Here is a 16,973-nt window from a genome sequence, read left to right on the forward strand (position 1 = left end):
TTCTATTAAATTGACAGAAAAGGAATTGATTGATTCCACCTAACATTGAGTCTTTTGGTAAAGGTCAGTTTGAGAAAACTTTTTTCTGCTAGGATTCAACTCAAGGATTGGAAGAATTGAGAAGACTGCTAGGCACTGGAGCATGGAGAGACACTCAGCCTCTGTGGATATATACCTCAGAATAAAATTGTCAACTCTCTAAACTTTACTGACTCTACTGAGCAGAATTCTGACTAGAATCTCTTTCACACATAGATACCCCTTTTCAAGACACATGGTAAGATGAATCTCACCTCCTGTTCTGTATTTGTATTTCTATTGACTATTTAGGATACATAGATTAATTTCAGATGTCTAAAGTTATGTGAGATTACGGCCTGGAAACCTCTCCCTATAAGCTCAAAACACAGAATGCTGCAGTTCTGTAAAATTTGCCAGAGAAATGACTATAGCAATTGAGTGCATAATACCTTTTAACTCCTCAGTGAATAAAACGCCCAAACTATATTTGTTTTTTGAATTTAGCACTCTTCTTGCTACAAAGTTATTTAAATTTATTTAACTTCACATGGCTGATTTAAAAAGCATCTAATTCAGAGAAAGATTGGTAAAGCCAGATAGGAAAGAAAATTAGAAATTGGTTACTCACAGTGTGAGCAGGAAGACAGGGAATGATTCAGAAGAGCAAGGAATCTAAACAGAAGCAGTGACAATGAGAGACATCCAGCAAGTTTCCTACGAGGATTATGAACTATTTAATCTGTGAAAAAATTAGAAGAGCCTGCACATGTGATGTCTCACCATGGCAGCACAGTAGCCATTGTGTGTGCACATAACTGCCAAAGTAACATGATAAAGAGAAGGAAATATAGAGAATAATAGAACTGAGTAAGAAGACTTTTTCAATCATTGAAATTCAGGTGGTGAATTATTCAAATTACCAGTTTTATACTGTAAAAGAGCAGATATAGACAGGCTGGTAAACTGCAGATATGTATCGTTTGTAGTCAGAAAATGTAGTGGTCTCAGAAAACCGCAAGTTCTAGTTTGGACCAAAAGTTTCTGAAAGTCACATAAGAAAGTATAAACATGCAAATCAGAACACTTGGGAAAAGTACCAGGATCCAGAGATCAAGATCTGGATGAAGATCAAAGGCACTGGTGAGTTTTTCAAAAAGCAAAATCATATGCAGCTGACTGCGCTTGTGCATGAGCAGCTGCTAGATTTTTGCATTTCCTTTCACTCAGCACAAAAACTCGATGCTCTGCTGCTCCATTCTTCCCCTTCTGTGATCTGTACAGGACTGAAGCTGAGTGAGGTTATTCAGTTTTGCCCCTTCTCAGCCTCTGTGCTACACTGCACTGCGATATCACTTGGGATGTTTTTCATTCATCTATGCTTATTTCAAACATCAATAAATTCATCGGTTGGGTTAGGTTAGGTTATTCATCAGTTAGGTTACGCATTGTCATATTGCTCGGGATCTTTTGGCTTATTTCAAACATCAATAAATTCTTTAGTTGCCTCCAATAGTTCTGATGAGGCTGCACGTAATGTTCCTCCTCAGCGCTTTGTTGTCTCTCCGGAGCTGGTGTGGACAGGGCAACAGATGAGGGAATTGTGTCCACAACAGCCTATTTTTCCCTCTGATTTTGTCTTGCTGTCCATTTTTCTGTCTTCTGAGGAACTTGTGCATGAGGGTCGAGGGGAAGTTGATGCTGATCTGGCTGGGAGAGTCCCTGCTACTCCTTTCCCTATGGTAAGGAGGAGAAATATGTATGTACTAGGGATGGGGTAGTCTGTACTATTTTACTTGGGGCCATGAAGACTTTTCTTGGGAAAATTCTATGGTCAAGGGGAGCAGAGGAGACAATTGCCTTTTTGGTAGATCCCTGCAATTCCTTGCTTGGCAAAGTTATGACGATGTTTCTCTCAGCAGGTGAAGTATTCTGTCATTGCTGAAATAAGGACTCCAAGAAAGCAGCTGCCCCTGTGGGATGGAGGACAACCCTTCAGTCCCTAATTTACTCTGTCCAGCACAGTACCACAATGGTCAGACCTTAATTACTGTCTGATGGGGTCTTCTCCTTGTTTCCAGTATATTCATTCCCACCTTACACACTTCCACTCTCCACATCTCATGTTCCTTCATCATTTTGAAATCTTCACACACTGCCGGAGCAAGGCTTTCCATCTGGAAAGACTTCCAGGGCTATGAGTCCATGGGAGCATCTGGAGTAAGAGGATGCATGGTGTCCCAAGACCCCATGTCCCAGTGACCTTCACCTCAGAGGAGAGGGCGACGTTGCTTTCAGCAGCCCTGGACAGGGGTAGCTGAGAGCCCTTGGCTTGGAGAGCTGAAAGTGGGGCCAGGATGGAGGCAGCAGGTGAGTTCACAGCTGGGCACTGTTCTTTTGGCTTTTCTTCTGTACTAAAACATCAAGTAACCTCGGGAAGAAGAGTTAAACACAACATAGCAGGTGCTCAAGTGCTGATCATCCCACTGGACTGCTGCTGAACAAGGCACCAATACCAGAGCTTCCCCACAGTTATCCTTCAGCTGCTGGTGGCATAACCAAGGAGCATCACAGAAAGGTTGAAGTGCTGCTCCCACTGGCTTTGTGCCAGACCAGCAATCTCAGTTGAAATTCTAGTGCAAGAAATCACAGCTTTTCAAAGCATTCCCCTCTTCTACCCTTTTTGCACAGTTTTGCTTTCCAGAGGTGTGTCAAGCATGGTTCCCCTGTGCTGGGAAATGAGAGTATCCAGCTGCAAAGATTCATTAGCACAACACCTTCTACCATTACAAATGCACTATTGAGAAGGACAGGGCTCGGTGAACTCTGGAGAGCACTGCCATGCAGCAGGCACAGGGACTGTAAAGGCCCCGTGGAGAGCAGAGGTATAAAGATAGAAATGCCAACTCATAGTGAATAGCAGGAAGCCCATGTCTTCTGCCTTTCGGACTCATGCTTACCTCTCTGTAAGCTCATAGGTGACGGCTCCTTAATCCCTGCTATTGGACAATTTCGGATCCCCCTATCTCGTATATAAGGGGCTGTTTTAGCCCGGTTCGGCAGAGGAGCTGTCGCTGGAACCCTTTGCAGACCACACAATAAGACATCACTGAAGAATGCCATAATAGCCTTTTCCTCTCTCATTTTGTGTCTGCTGGCCTACCTGAGGAACTTTAGCAAGCCAAATACCAGAATCAAAAGGAGCTGAAAATCAGTAAAGACCTGATATCCCTTGTGATTGCTAATGTTGCCAGTAACTGAGAGGTATTTGGGTTCAATGGTTAGGGTTAGGATATAAATATGAAAAAAAAAAAAAATTTTACAAATTTAAATACAGTCAAAATTAAAGGGGTTCTTTTTGGCTTTTATACGGGTAGAGGCAGTGGAATTATTTTAAATAATGTAAGCATTACAGAAGCAAAAATCCTAACAAATATATACTTACTATGTAAAAATATGTATAAAAATATAGAAATAAATTCAAGTAGATGTAATATAGAATATAAATTTATTTATAAATAGAAATGTATAAATATACATCAATATACATTATAAATAGAAAGGTGAATATTAATATGAAAAAATATTTTAAAAATATTTAAATATTTTTAAAATAAATTGTTGGGTTTGGGGTTGGTTTTTTTTTTTTTATCCTATTAGTTAGAGGCAGGCGGGTTTTTTTCTTCTTCCTGGTTGTTTTGGGGCATTTATTTCAGAGCAGTTTTGGGGGGAGATCGCCCATGTTCTTTTTTGCCGCCTTCCCTGCCCGCAGCCCCAAGGCGCGCGGCGCCCCCGGCTGGGGTGGGAGGCAGTGCTGCCGCCTTGTGGGCAGAGCGCGGTACTGCAGCCCGCCGCCGACAGGCAGCCGAGAGGCCGCCCTCTTGGGAGCGGCGCGTGGCGGACTTTGTTTGACCTTCTCAAAAGGGCGGCCAAAAGGGCGGGAAAATGGAGGACCCCCGGCGGTCTATCCGGAATGCCTGCACGGAAACCGACGCCGGCGAGGCCCCGACGAGATTTTCTGTGGCGTTTCAATTGCGGTGATGGCATTCCGGTTCGCCTGCAGGGTTAGGCGTCGCGGGAAATCGTTTCTAGAGCTCGAGGTGGGTGTCGGCATTTTGATCAGGCAGCTGGCAAAACGGCTACGCCTTGGGGTCTTTCCAAGGAACGCTGGGGGCGTGGCCGGGGCGGGGCGCCGTGTCGACGAGGTGACGTCATTAGGCGGCACTCTGCCTGCAGTTCGCCGGTGCAGACGGCAGGGGGCGCTGTATAAATAAACTATATAGAAGAAGAAATAAAAGCTCTATGTCACCTGCAGCTGTAGAAAATTTCAGGCTCCCATAGAGGAAATAGTTTTCCTAAAATCATTACCGTTTTGGGGTTTTTTGCACTCCCAGGTAGCCTGAACGTTTCTACTGCTGCTGTTTTATTCTAAAGCTAGAATGGAAAGCCAAGATTAGAAATACAGGGAAAGGAAGAAAGAGAGAAAGATAGAGAGAGAAAGAAAGCGAGAGAGAGAGAAAGAGAGAGAGAAAGAGAGAGAAAGAGAGAGAGAGAAAGAAAGAGAGAGAGAGAAAGAAAGAGAGAGAGAAAGAAAGAGAGAGAAAGAGAGAGAGAGAAAGAAAATAAGGAAGAGAAAGGAAGAAAGAAAAGTGAAAAAGGAAAAGGGTGAGAGTGAAAAAGGAAGAGTTAGAGTGGAAAAGGGGGTGAAAAACAGAGTGAAAAAAGGAAAAAAAGAGTTGGAGTGGAAAAGAAAGGACATTCGGGAGGGGCGGTGCTGCCTAAGGTCCTCCCCCGCCCAGGAGCGAAGGAGCCGTTTGATCCCCTGGCGGGACCGCAGCTCCCGGTGGCGGAAAACGGAGCGGTAGCTGTCAGTCCGAGACTACAACTCCCGTCAGGCCCTGCGGCCGTAAAGCGCGGCGTCTGACGCAACGGCCGACGCGCCATATGAGTGGCTGGCGGGCCAAGGCAGCCGCGCGCCGGCGGAGGGGGCTGTGCGCGGGGAGCTCCCGGCGCCTGTCCCACGCGGGACGGAGCCGCGGCAGCGACGCTGGAGGGGCGAAGCCTCCGTCCGGCCCCCCGCACGGAGCCGAGCGGCGCGGAAGGGGCGTCCGCCCGGTTCCTCGACCTCGCTCAGCGGTCCCGGTGGCGGGGGCTCAGCTCGGGCGGGGCGCGCTGCCGCCCGCCGATGGCGGAGCGCCAGGCGGTGCTTTGCTGCCGCGGGCCGGGAGCTGCAGGAGCCGCCCCGGGCGAGCGGCGCCGGGCGCTGCCGCGGTCACTGTGCGGCGGCTGCCCTCGGGCTGGCGGAGGCGCGGGAGCCGCCGAGCTGCAGCCGTCTCCCTCGGGCTGCTGCCGCTGCTGCGGGCGGGGGCGGACGAGCGGCTGCGGAGGCGGCTCCGCGGCGTGCTCAGCCTTGCGAGCAGAGGGCGCTCGATATCGCTGGAATGACACGGCTGCTGAGTGCCTCAGTGCTCGTGGCTCTTTCTTCCACGCAAACAGATGGAGCGGCATCGCTGAGCAGTAAAACACAGCGATGGCCCGGAGAATGGCGAGCGCAAGGAGCGCCGGGCTGGATCCTTCTGATGGCACAGGTGCGATCGGCAAACTCAGCCCCTTGTGCCCCTACCCTCCCGACCCCCAGGGGAAATGCTCTCCCGCCTCGAGCTTCTGAAAGACAAAACGTGTGATTTGACACTAGGATCCAGAAAAAGTTTCCGTTTAGATTAGCAAATGCCTCAATTATTCTTGGTTGCATCCTAGGATCGGTTTTAGGCAGTGACTTTATACTGCTTGTCGGATTTTCTTGTGCAATGGTAAGAAAACAGGCAGGTCTGATACTGGTTTCGCTTTTTTTCTACTTCATGTTCCACGAGCTGCTTTTATCCAAGCAATTGTTTTAAAGTACTACTGTAGGCGTTTATGGTTCACTTTTTTTTTCTTTGCAGCACCCGTGACTTTTTTTTTTTCTCTAAATCGGCAGTAAATATAGCTGAGTAAAATTACCTTGGTTTTCTTCCTTCTTTTTTTACTGAAATGTTTTTATTGATAATCCTGTTTGAATATGCAGGACAAGTGGGTATGTCCTGTAATATATCCTAGCTTTTCTTGTTTACAGGGCACTCACAAAATCTGTCTCCCTTAGAGTCCCACAAAACCATTCTCAGTGCAATCTCTGTTAAGGTATGGATTGTCAAATAAGCCATCAGTTTAGATATTTGCCTGTGTACCTTTTCCTGTAATTCAGAGCTTGTGTTCTGTGTTTTTTATGATAAATCTATAAAACACGTAAAAATGGTTTTGCAAGTCTTAATCGTTGAAGGCAGCAAGAAGTGGTTTTAAAGCCTGTTCTTGAGCAGACAAAGGGAAAAAGTGTGAATTTGATGCTGAACTTGTCATTTCTCATTTGACTTGCCTTGAATTATTTAGGAAGAGAGAGAACTAGAAAAAGACAAATAGAATTGGTTATTGAGCCCTCCTAAAATGCTCCCGGTGATTCTGTGTGGAGCCAAAGGTGAAGGGTGATGGAACAGAGCCCTGTGCTTTAGAAGGAAATCAATTTAAACCTGATCTCCACCCAGAGTCTCCCTAACTTCTGTTTTTAAAATGCAAACTAAGTTTAGGAAGTGTTGGAAATTAGTATTTTGGGAAAGAAATGGCAGTTGCACAAACCATTCCATTTCCCAGAGGCTCTGGGAATGATTCATTTTGTAAGCACTGCAACTGCAATCGGTTGGTGGTCGGGGTTGAAATGTGCACTTGCCCTCCTATAAAGCACTCGTTCATTTGCATTTCAGTGCTATGAGTCTTGATAAATTGGAGAAGAGCCCAAGAGAAATTTTTCATCCTGAGATACAAAAGGTAGGAAGTGACTTTTTTTTGTTTGGTTCTTTTTCTTTATTATTTTTGGGAAATAGAAGTAATTAAGTATAGATACTACTAGTTTGTCTCTTCCAGTAGCAGATAATAATAATAATGAGGATAATAATAATAATAATGTAATACTACTTAAACTGTCTTTATCCATTGAACTGGCCATTTCAAATCCAAACTTCTAAACGGAAATAAAACCATCATCCTTGCAGAATCTTTAATAGGAGGGGGCTAAAGATACTGGTTTTGTTGACAGGATTTATTGGTTCTGGAAGAGCAAGAGGTAAATATAAGCCTAACTACTTCTAGCTCACAGACCCGTCCAGTGAATACAGCTTTGTATTTTGATGGGCTTATGATTACTTGGAAATCAATTGCTCGTTACAGTAAAAATAAGTAATGTTTTTTTGAACATGACAGCAAAAATAACTTTAAGCACCAACTTAACAATAATAGAGCAACGATTTAAGTTAATGATTTGATGCTATACTATCAAAGTTTAAAGGTAAATTGTTATGTATTGGGAAATGGTATAAAATGTACATTCTAATGCGTAGAATGTATACAAAGATACATACATACGTGAAAGTCCTTGGAGGAAACAAATTCTTACGTCTTCTGTTTGACTGTTTATCATACAATATCTGGTTTTATTTCCCAGGGAGCGGTGAATTTTAAATTTGGAGTCCTCTATGCTAAGGATGGTCAGCTTACAGATGATGAAATGTTCAGTCATGGTGAGTTTTTCACCTTCTCCTTAATTGTTTTGCTCATCCGAAAAGAAAAAAAAAAAGCAATATTTAAAAAAAAAAAAAAGTAGGTTTATAATTTGTTACCCTGTTGCGTCCGTTTCCTCAGTATTTGCTGGAGCTTTGCTTACCCAAGCTTTGGGTAAAACAAGCTTTGGGTTCCTTCTGTCCCACTGGGAGTTGCCCAATTTGGTTGCATCTGGTGAAATTCACCCTGAGACCTTACAGAACCAGCTCAAACTACGTGAGAGCCATTCACAGCTCTCTCAAGACACCCGGAGAATGGGTGACATTTCTGAGCATCTGGCAAGTGTACTTATATCAAAACTCAGCCTGTGAAATTTCTGGGGAAAACCCTTCTGTATCCTGAAGGGTTCCTCAAACTCTGTTGAGGATCCAGTTATCAGTTGCTCACCTGGATGGTTCCAGCTCCTCAAGTTAACACTTGTACTCTTGCCCTGTAGTTTATATCTATTGTAGTTTTGTTATTTTGCAAGATTTTATGTCTTTGGAAAATAATGTGCATTTCACTCTTTGGAACCTCTGGGATCATTCTTTGGTGCAGCACCACCTAATGGGACACTTGGCTGCTGTGCTGAAGGGCTTGGTTACTAGAATTGTAAAACCTGGAGAGTTTGTAAGTCTTCTGTCCCCAGGGAGGTATCATGCTTTGTTCACTGTTGCTCTGTTTGTTAGGTGCTGCTTCTCATCGGAAGTATTAACTTCAAACTGCCGTGTTCTTTTTTTAACTTTTCTTCCTGGTTCTCTCCATAGGGCAGGGAAAGACTCTCGTATCCTGGTCGTCAGACTCAGTGCTGTCCGAGAAGATACAGAGACTGTAAAAATCATAAGAAGCAAATATGACTGCAGAGGAAACAAACTGGAGAGAACAAAAGGTGATATTGTTATCCTTACTCTGTATTAGAAACATCCGCTATGCTTTGATGCCAGTGGCTGCCAGGGGCTCATTAGGTCTTTTTAGGCAGGTGTAGGTGTTCACTTGTAGGTTTTCTGTCTGGACGAGTCAATTCAAACTTTGCTAAGCTTATATTTGAAAATTACTCTCTAGTTCAGTCCAGCATGACATTTTTGAATGTTGTAAAAAAACCATGTTACTTGGAAATCACTAATGATGAGAAGCTTTAGGAAAAAATAAGATTTTGGGGTCGGGAGATCCGGGAAGAATTTTGTGGAGATGTTACACTGGTGTAAAGCCCACTTTAAGCTGGACTGGCACACTTGCAGATCCCCTAACAAACAGTAGTGCTTAGATTAGCCTGGGTGTTGCCCATTGTTTCTGTAGAAATAAATGTTTCCTGGTCTTCAGAAGTAAGCTGCTTTGAAAACCTGGAAGTTGCAGTACAGTGACAATCCACATGCTTTGGATTAAAAGGAGATTTCAGAAGGGTGATAGGCTTTTGTCTTTTCCTACAAGTCCATGTAATCCTATGGAGGAGTTTTTAATTGCGTGTTGCCGAGTCATCCATCAGAGCCCTGTTGTACCGATCATCATACAAATACAAAAGAAAAAAATCAGACCCTGTTGCATGTGGGAAAATATCGCGAGGTCACGCAGAACACCTCCCCTTTTACTGTTACTGACCGTTACCCCCTGTTATAAAAGACCCTGCATAACCGTTAATAAAGGCCAGTTACTGTCCACCACATTGGTGTATGCATGTGCTTGGCCCATGTGGCAGAGGCGCCACCACTGAACTGTCCTCGACCCAGGACGCCACGCCCCAAGCGGCAGCAACAAGTGGTGCTGAAACCCGGGAACAATCCGGGAAGCGGGAATCGCCTGGGCGAGTGGACGGCAGCCGGAGCAGCAGGACTGTCTCCGGCAGGGAGGATGCTCCCAGAGGACTGGCAAGAGGGAAGGGTCTCCCACTGGCATTCGGCGAAGGAGGAGGGCTCGCGCCTAGGACCGACGAAGGAGGAAGGCTCGCGCCTAGGACCGACGAAGGAGGAAGGCTCGCACCTAGGACCGATGAAGGAGGAAGGCTCACGCCGGAGTGGCGAAGGAGGAAGGCTCGCACCTAGGACCGATGAAGGAGGAAGGCTCACGCCGGAGTGGCGAAGGAGGAAGTCTTGCACCAGAAAATTGGCGAAGGAGGAGGGCTTGTGTTGCAGCCGGCGGAAGAGGAGGTCTCATGTCGTGATTCAGCAAAGGAGGAAGTCTCGCCCCAGGACCTGGTGAAGGAGGAAGTCCAGTGTCAGTAGCCAGCGGTGGAGAGGATGGAGCCCCTTGCTAAGGTAATTTTTAAAATTCAGAGATTGGGGCATAGATTGTGAGCCAGGAGATTTTGTCCTCACAGTGTCGAGGCTCCTGCGCGCTGGGGTAATCAGGCATCTGGAGGATATCTTCTGCCCGGAAGTATGGGATAATTGTACTGGGGCCCTAGCGGAGGAGGCTATGTCCTCAGGCTTGGGGCGGAGTCTAAAATCATGGGTCATGCGGGCTCTGAAAAAGGCTCAGCCGGTCCAGCAGGAGTGGGGGAAGTGGAAGGCCACCCAGGACTGCTTGTGGAAGGGTCCCTGGCAGGGTGCGGATGATCGTGGGTCCGCTGAGTGTGGGGATTCGCAGCTGCGGGAGCACTCTTCGCAGCTCCCGAGCCCAGGCACCCCATCTACCGGGAAAAAGCTGTCATTTTGGGACGGGCTGCTAAAGGAAGCATGGAACGTGGCCGTTAACTCAGAGGCGCAGAGCGCGGTTGTTGGTTCAGAGGCACAGGGCGCGGCCGTTAGCTCAGAGGTGCAGAGCCCTGCCATTAACTCGGAGGTGTGAGGCACCTCCGAAGGGAGGTTGAAGGGAGCCTGGGCGGGGCCTCCGCCTTACGCGCCGCAGGGTGACAAGCCCCAGAGGGGCGGTGTCACCATGGGGGCCCGCAGCCGGCGTGGCTGGTGAAGTGGCGTGCCGGGGGTTGAGCCGCCGGCCTCCCAACCAGCCGCGGCCAACAGACGCTGCCTCCAGGGGCCGCGCCTACGCAGGGCCGGCGGGCAGCCTGGGTGGCACGGGGCGGCTGGACCCTTCCGTGGGCTGGTGGCGAGCGGAGCGGGGCAGTGCGGTACCGACGTCGGGGCGATGCATCGCACCGGAGAGAAGAGCCGTGCGGGGCGGCGGGAGTCCTGCCCCGCCGCCCTCCACAGCAGCGGCGGCTGGGCCGTGCTGGGGGTGCTGACGGAGAACAGGCAGCAGTGGCCCGGTGGCCAGGGTGCTGCTGTTATCAATTGCTTTTCTGGCTTTGAAAACACTATCACTTCATGTAGAAAAAATGAAGTGCCTAACTGCATCATCAGTGCTGCATCAAAGCAAGGTTTTGCTATCTACATAGATGATTCAGAAGATAAAGAAAACTACAGCTGCCAAGTGTCTGAAGAGCTGGAATTAAGCCACTGTGAACTGGATACCAGTGCACTGATATCCAGTATTCATCGGCAGCTGGATCTGAGTTCAGGCTCTCCTACGGTAGTGGAAGATGTTGTAACTCTGGCTGTGGGAGAGTATGCAGAAGACATTTAGTACCTCTCAGTACCTCTGAGAGGCAGAAGTAAGATTTAGGCCCAAGCCCTACTACATGAAGAAGCAGCCAGATATCACAACAGGAATGCATGCTATCCTGGTAGACTGGCTGGAGGAAGTAGGGGAAGAGTATAAACTTTGGACAGAGACTTTGTATTTGGCAGTGAACTTCCTGGAGAGGTTTCTTTCCTGCATGTCTGCTCTCAGAGGGAAGTTACAGCTTGTGGCAACAGCAGCAATTCTTCTGGCTGCAAAGTATGAAGAGATCTACCCACCAGATGTGGATGAATTTGTCTATATAACAGAGGATACCTACACAAAGAAGCAGCTGCTAAGAACGGAACACTTGCTTCTCAAAGTGCTGGGTTTTGACCTAACAGCCCCAACTGTCAACCAGTTCCTCCTTCAGTATATTCAGAGACATGGAATCTGTATGAGGACAGAGAACTTTGCAAGGTATCTTGCAGAGCTGAGTCTCCTTCAAGTTGATCCTCTTCTGGAGTACCTTCCTTCACAAATTGCTGCAGCAGCCTACTGTTTAGCAAACTATACAGTGAACAGATCTTTCTGGCCAGAAGAACACCTTAACATTGTGACACTGGGCCACCCAAGCACTTGAGGAAGGCTCACAGGTCATAATTAAAAATGAACTAGGGGAATGAGAACAGGGTTGGAGGCTGGTACTCACAGGGTGAGGGTACGAAGCCATCAAGAAAAATAGTAAAATCAAATGGTGCCCGCTTAAGTCGATAAAACCATACCTTCAGGGCAAAAACTAATGAACTTTGTAAAGTTTGTTTTGCAGGACTGAATCCTCAGACACCCCCGCGGCCCGTATACCCGGCTTCCTAAAGGCTACGACGAATCATCAAGCAGCCTGATGGCAGACCATACCAGGGTCGTGAATGAACTCAGTGACCGAACTAAAGGAGTGGCTGGCACAGAGAAGGACAGGGGGGAAAAACAGCTAAGCAAAAATGTTAAGAGGTATCCATCAAGTAGAGTTCGAGCTCTGGCCAGGTTCTGGCTCTACTTGGATGGAATGCCAAGTAACCCAGAGTTCTTCCCTGCGTCAAAGGATCAAAGGGCGATTTGGAGGGAACATAAGTCCGGACATGGACTCTCCAAATCCTCTCTAGTTTAAGATCAAACAGGTTGCAGACTCTGGGAAAATAATTCAGTCCTAGGAGGTCAACTAAAAAAAAAAAAAAAAAAAAGCTGAGGAGGTCCTACAAAGATATTCAAAGACAGGGTTCAGTCAGCCCCCATGACTGATTGCCTTACATGTGAAAAAAGTTTGTGTTGTTTTTTTTTCTTAGAAAAAAACAGTTAGAGATAGTTAGCTTTTCGTTTGTTAAACATTTGCAGTTGCAAGTTTATTGCAGTTGTGTTATGTTGTTCAAGTTAATTGCATTTTGCCAGTTACACATGTTTCCTACTTGTCAGTTTTGCTTTATGTTTTTAACTGGTCATAAAAGGGGGGGGAAATGTGGGGAGATATCACGAGGTCACGCAGAACCCCTCCCCTTTTACTGTTACTGACCGTTACCCCCTGTTATAAAAGACCCTGCATAACCAATAATAAATGCCAGTTACTGTCCACCACATTGGTATATGCATGTGCTTGGCCCATGTGGCAGAGGCGCCGCCACTGAACCGTCCTCGACCCGGGACACCACACCCCAAGTGGTGGCAACAGTCCCAGCCACTTAGAGCCTAGACCATTATTTCCTCAGGCTGCCATCTGTATGCCATTAATACTCACCATGGGAGCGAGCTGAGGATTGTTGCAGCTGTTAGAAACAAGCTACTTCTCATCACACAGAAATAGAATTGGGACAACGCCTCGGCCAGCGCCTCTCTGCTCTCGTCTCCTGAATCTCCAGCAGCGGAGTTCCGGTCCATCTGGGTGTGTGTAACCCAGTTCCCGATTATCTGAACACGCTGAGCAGCGCTCAACTGGTGTGGGGGGGTTCAGGGAAGGTAGAGTATGCACTATCATCTTCCTGAACCTACAGACAAATCCAACAGAGAAGGTATAGGGTGGAAATCAGTTGCATACATGCTAAATAAAACTGGCAGATTTTTTTAAGGATTGTTTCAGATTGTTCCTTGTTGTGCTTCTCTGCTTAGAAAGCGTCGGGCTCTAAGGACTTGCAGGGTCCTAGTTTCTGGCAGCTTTTGTTTTGGAAGGATCCAGCACAGTTTGTAGATTCCTCGCTTGGCACTGCCCTGCCTGCCAGACCAAGTGGCCACAAATGAAGGCCATTTTCCATGGGAAAAATGTCCTATACCCAGGGTCTCAGTAATATGTTCAAGGTAGCCTTTGAGGCTCTAAGTACTTACAGGGTCCTAGTTGCTGCCAGCTTTACTTTTGGAAAAATCCAGCAAAGATTTGGTAATTCTACCTTGTCTCCCCTCTTTCTGCCAGGGTGAGTGGCTGCAAACGGAGGCCATTTCCCATGGGAAAAAGAAGTCCTTTCCCCAGGGTCTGCGTATCAGATGAAAGGTAGCCTTTGGGGCTCTAAGGACTTCCAGGGTCCTCGTTACCAGCAGCTTTACTTTTGGAGAAAATCAGCCATGTTTGCAAATTTCCCACCGGGAATGATGCAGATGGCCAGGGCGAGTGGCCTCAAACTGATCCGATTTTCCATGGGGAAAATGAAGTCATGTCTCCAGGGTCTGCCTATCAATGAAAGGTGGCCTTTGGGGCTCTAAGGGCTTCCGGGGTCCTCGTTCTGCCAGGGTGAGTGGCTGCAAACGGAGGCCATTTCCCATGGGAAAAGAAGTCCTTTCCCCCGGGTCTGGGTGTCAGATGAAAGGTGGCCTTTGGGGCTCTAAGGACTTGCAGGGTCCTAGTTGCTGGCAGCTTTTGTTTTGGAAGGATCCAGAACAGTTTACAGATTTCTCACTTAGCACTGCCCTGCCTGCCAGGCCAAGTGGTCACAAATGAAGGCCATTTTCCATGGGAAAAATATCCTTTACCCAGGGTCTCAGTAATATGTTCAAGGTGGCCTTTGAGGCTCTAAGTACTTCCAGGGTCCTAGTTGCTACCAGCTTTTTTTTTCGAAAAATCCAGGAAAGATTTGGTAATTCTGCCTTGTCTCCCCTCTTTCTGCCAGGGTGAGTGGCTGCAAACGGAGGCCATTTCCCATGGGAAAAAGAAGTCCTTTCCCCAGGGTCTGCGTATAAGACGAAAGGTAGCCTTTGGGGCTCTAAGGACTTCCAGGGTCCTCGTTCCCAGCAGCTTTCCTTTTGGAGAAAATCGGCCAAGTTTACAAATTTCCTACCGGGAACGATGCAGATGGCCAGGGCTAGTAGCCTCAAACTGACCCCATTTTCCATGGGGAAAATGAAGTCATTGGCCCAGGGTTTGGGTGTCAGATGAAAGGTGGCCTTTGGGGCTCTTAGGACTTGCAAGCTCCTAGTTGCCAACAGCGTTAGTTCAGCAAGAATCCAGCAAAGTGTGAAAATTTCTCACTGGGCACTGCCCTTTTGGCCAGGGCAAATGGCTACAAATAGAGGGGATTTTGCATGGGAAAAAGAAGTCCTTTCCCCAGGGTCTTGGTGTCAGATGAAAGGAGGCCTTTGGGGCTCTAAGGACTTGCAAGCTCCTTGTTGCCAACAGCGTTAGTTCTGCAGGAATCCAGTAATGTTAAGAAATTTCTCACTGGGGAATGCCCTTTTGGCCAGGGCAAATGGCTACAAAGAGAGGCCATTTTGCATGGGAAAAAGAAGTCATGTCCCCAGGGTCTGGGTGTCAGATGAAATGTGGCCTTTGGGGCTCCAAGGACTTCCAGGGTCCTCGTTGCGAGCCGCTTTACTTTTCGAGAAAATCAGCCAAGTTTGCAAATTTCCCACCGGGAACGATGCAGATGGCCGGGGCGAGTGACCTCAAACTGACCCCAATTTCCCTGGGGAAAATGAAGTCATGTCTCCAGGGTCTGGGTGTCAGATGAAAGGTGGCCTTTGGGGCTCTATGAACTTGCAAGCTCCTTGTTGCCAGCAGCTTTAGTTGTGGAGGAATCCAGCAATGTTTAAAAATTTCTCACTGGGCACTGCCCTGTTGGCCAGGGCAAATGGCTGCAAAGAGAGGTTACTATGCATGGGAAAAAGAAGTCCTTTCCCCAGGGTCTTGCTGTCAGATGAAAGGCGGCCTTTGGGGCTCTAAGGACTTACAGGGTCCTCGTTCCCAGCAGCTTTACTTTTGGAGAAAATCAGCCAAGTTTGCAAATTTCACACCGGGAACGATGCAGATTTTTCCATGGGAAAAATGTCTTTCATCAGTGTCTCAGTACTATGTTCTAGGTGGCCTTGGAGGCTCTAAGTACTTACAGGATCCTAGTCGCTGCCAGCTTTACTTTTGGAAAAATCCAGCAAAGATTTGGTAATTCTAGCTTGGCTCCCCTCTTTCTGCCAGGGTGAGTGGCTTCAAACGGAGGCCATTTCCCATGGGAAAAAGAAGTCCTTTCCCCAGAGTCTGGGTGTCAGATGAAAGGTGGACGTTAGGGCTCTAAGGACTTGCAAGCTCCAACTTGCTGGCAGCTTTACTTGTGGAGGAATCCAGCAATGTTTAAAAATTTCTGGCTGGGAACTGCCCTGTTGGCCAGGGCAAATGGCGGCAAAGAGAGGTTACTATGCATGGGAAAAAGAAGTCCTTTCCCCAGTGTCTGGGTGTAAGATGAAAGGTGGCCATGGGGCTCCAAGGTCTTCCAGTGTCCTCATTGCCAGCAGCTTTAGTTTTGGAGAAAATCAGCCATGATAGCAAATTTCACACCGGGAACGATGCAGATGGCCAGGGCGAGTGGCCTCAAACTGACCCCATTTTCCATAGGGAAAATGAAGTCATTGGCCCAGGGTCTGGGTGTCAGATGAAAGGTGGCCTTTGGGGCTCTAAGGACTTGCAGGGTACTACTGATTGGCAGCTTTAGATTTGGAGCAATCCAGCAAAGATTGCAAATTTCTCACTGGGCACCACCCTCTTGGTCAGGGCGAGAGGCCAGAAATGGAGGCCATTTTCCATGGGGAATATGAAGTCATTGGCCCAGGGTCTGCGTATCAGATGAAAGGTGGCATCTGGGGCCCTAAGGAGTTGCAGGGTCCTCCTTGCCAGCAGCTTTACTTTTGGAGAAAATCAGCCACATTTGCGAATTTCCCACCGGGAACGATGCAGATGCCCAGGGCTAGTGGCCTCAAACTGACTCGATTTTCCATGGGGAAAATGAAGTCCTTTCCCCAGCGTCTGGGTGTCAGATGAAAGGTGGCCTTTGGGGCTCTATGGACTTGCAAGCTCCTAGTTGCCATGAGCGTTAGTTCAGCAGGAATCCAGCAAAGTGTAAAAATTTCTCACTGGGCACAGCCCTGTTGGCCAGGGCAAATGGCTGCAAATGGAGGCCATTTTGCATGGGAAAAAGAAGTCCTTTCCCCAGGGTCTGCGTATCAGATGAAAGGTAGCCTTTGGGGCTCTAAGGACTTCCAGGGTCCTCGTTACCAGCAGCTTTACTTTTGGAGAAAATGAGCTATGATAGCAAATTTCCCACCGGGAACGATGCAGATATCCAGGGCAAGTGGCCTCAAACTGATCCGATTTTCCATGGGGAAAATGAAGTCATGTCTCCAGGGTCTGGCTATCAGTGAAAGGTGGACTTTGGGGCTCTAAGGACTTCCGGGGTCCTCGTTCTGCCAGGGTGAGTGGCTGCAAACGGAGGCCATTTCCCATGGGAAAATGAAGTCCTTTCCCCAGGTTCTGCGTATCAGACGAAAGGTGGCCTTTGGGGCTCTAAGGACATCCAGTGTGTTCGTTGCCAGCAGCTTTA

The 16,973-nt window shown here is 47.6% G+C and overlaps 1 pseudogene; it reads left to right on the top strand.

Annotated features, from left to right (window-relative positions):
• Nucleotides 1–10,018: 10,018 nt before the first annotated feature.
• LOC129126469 (cyclin-A1 pseudogene) lies at nt 10,019–13,249 on the top strand (annotated as a pseudogene).
• Nucleotides 13,250–16,973: the final 3,724 nt, after the last annotated feature.

The sequence above is a fragment of the Agelaius phoeniceus genome, chromosome 13 (assembly GCF_051311805.1).
Source record: "Agelaius phoeniceus isolate bAgePho1 chromosome 13, bAgePho1.hap1, whole genome shotgun sequence".
In the NCBI taxonomy this organism is placed as follows: Eukaryota; Metazoa; Chordata; class Aves; order Passeriformes; family Icteridae; genus Agelaius; species Agelaius phoeniceus.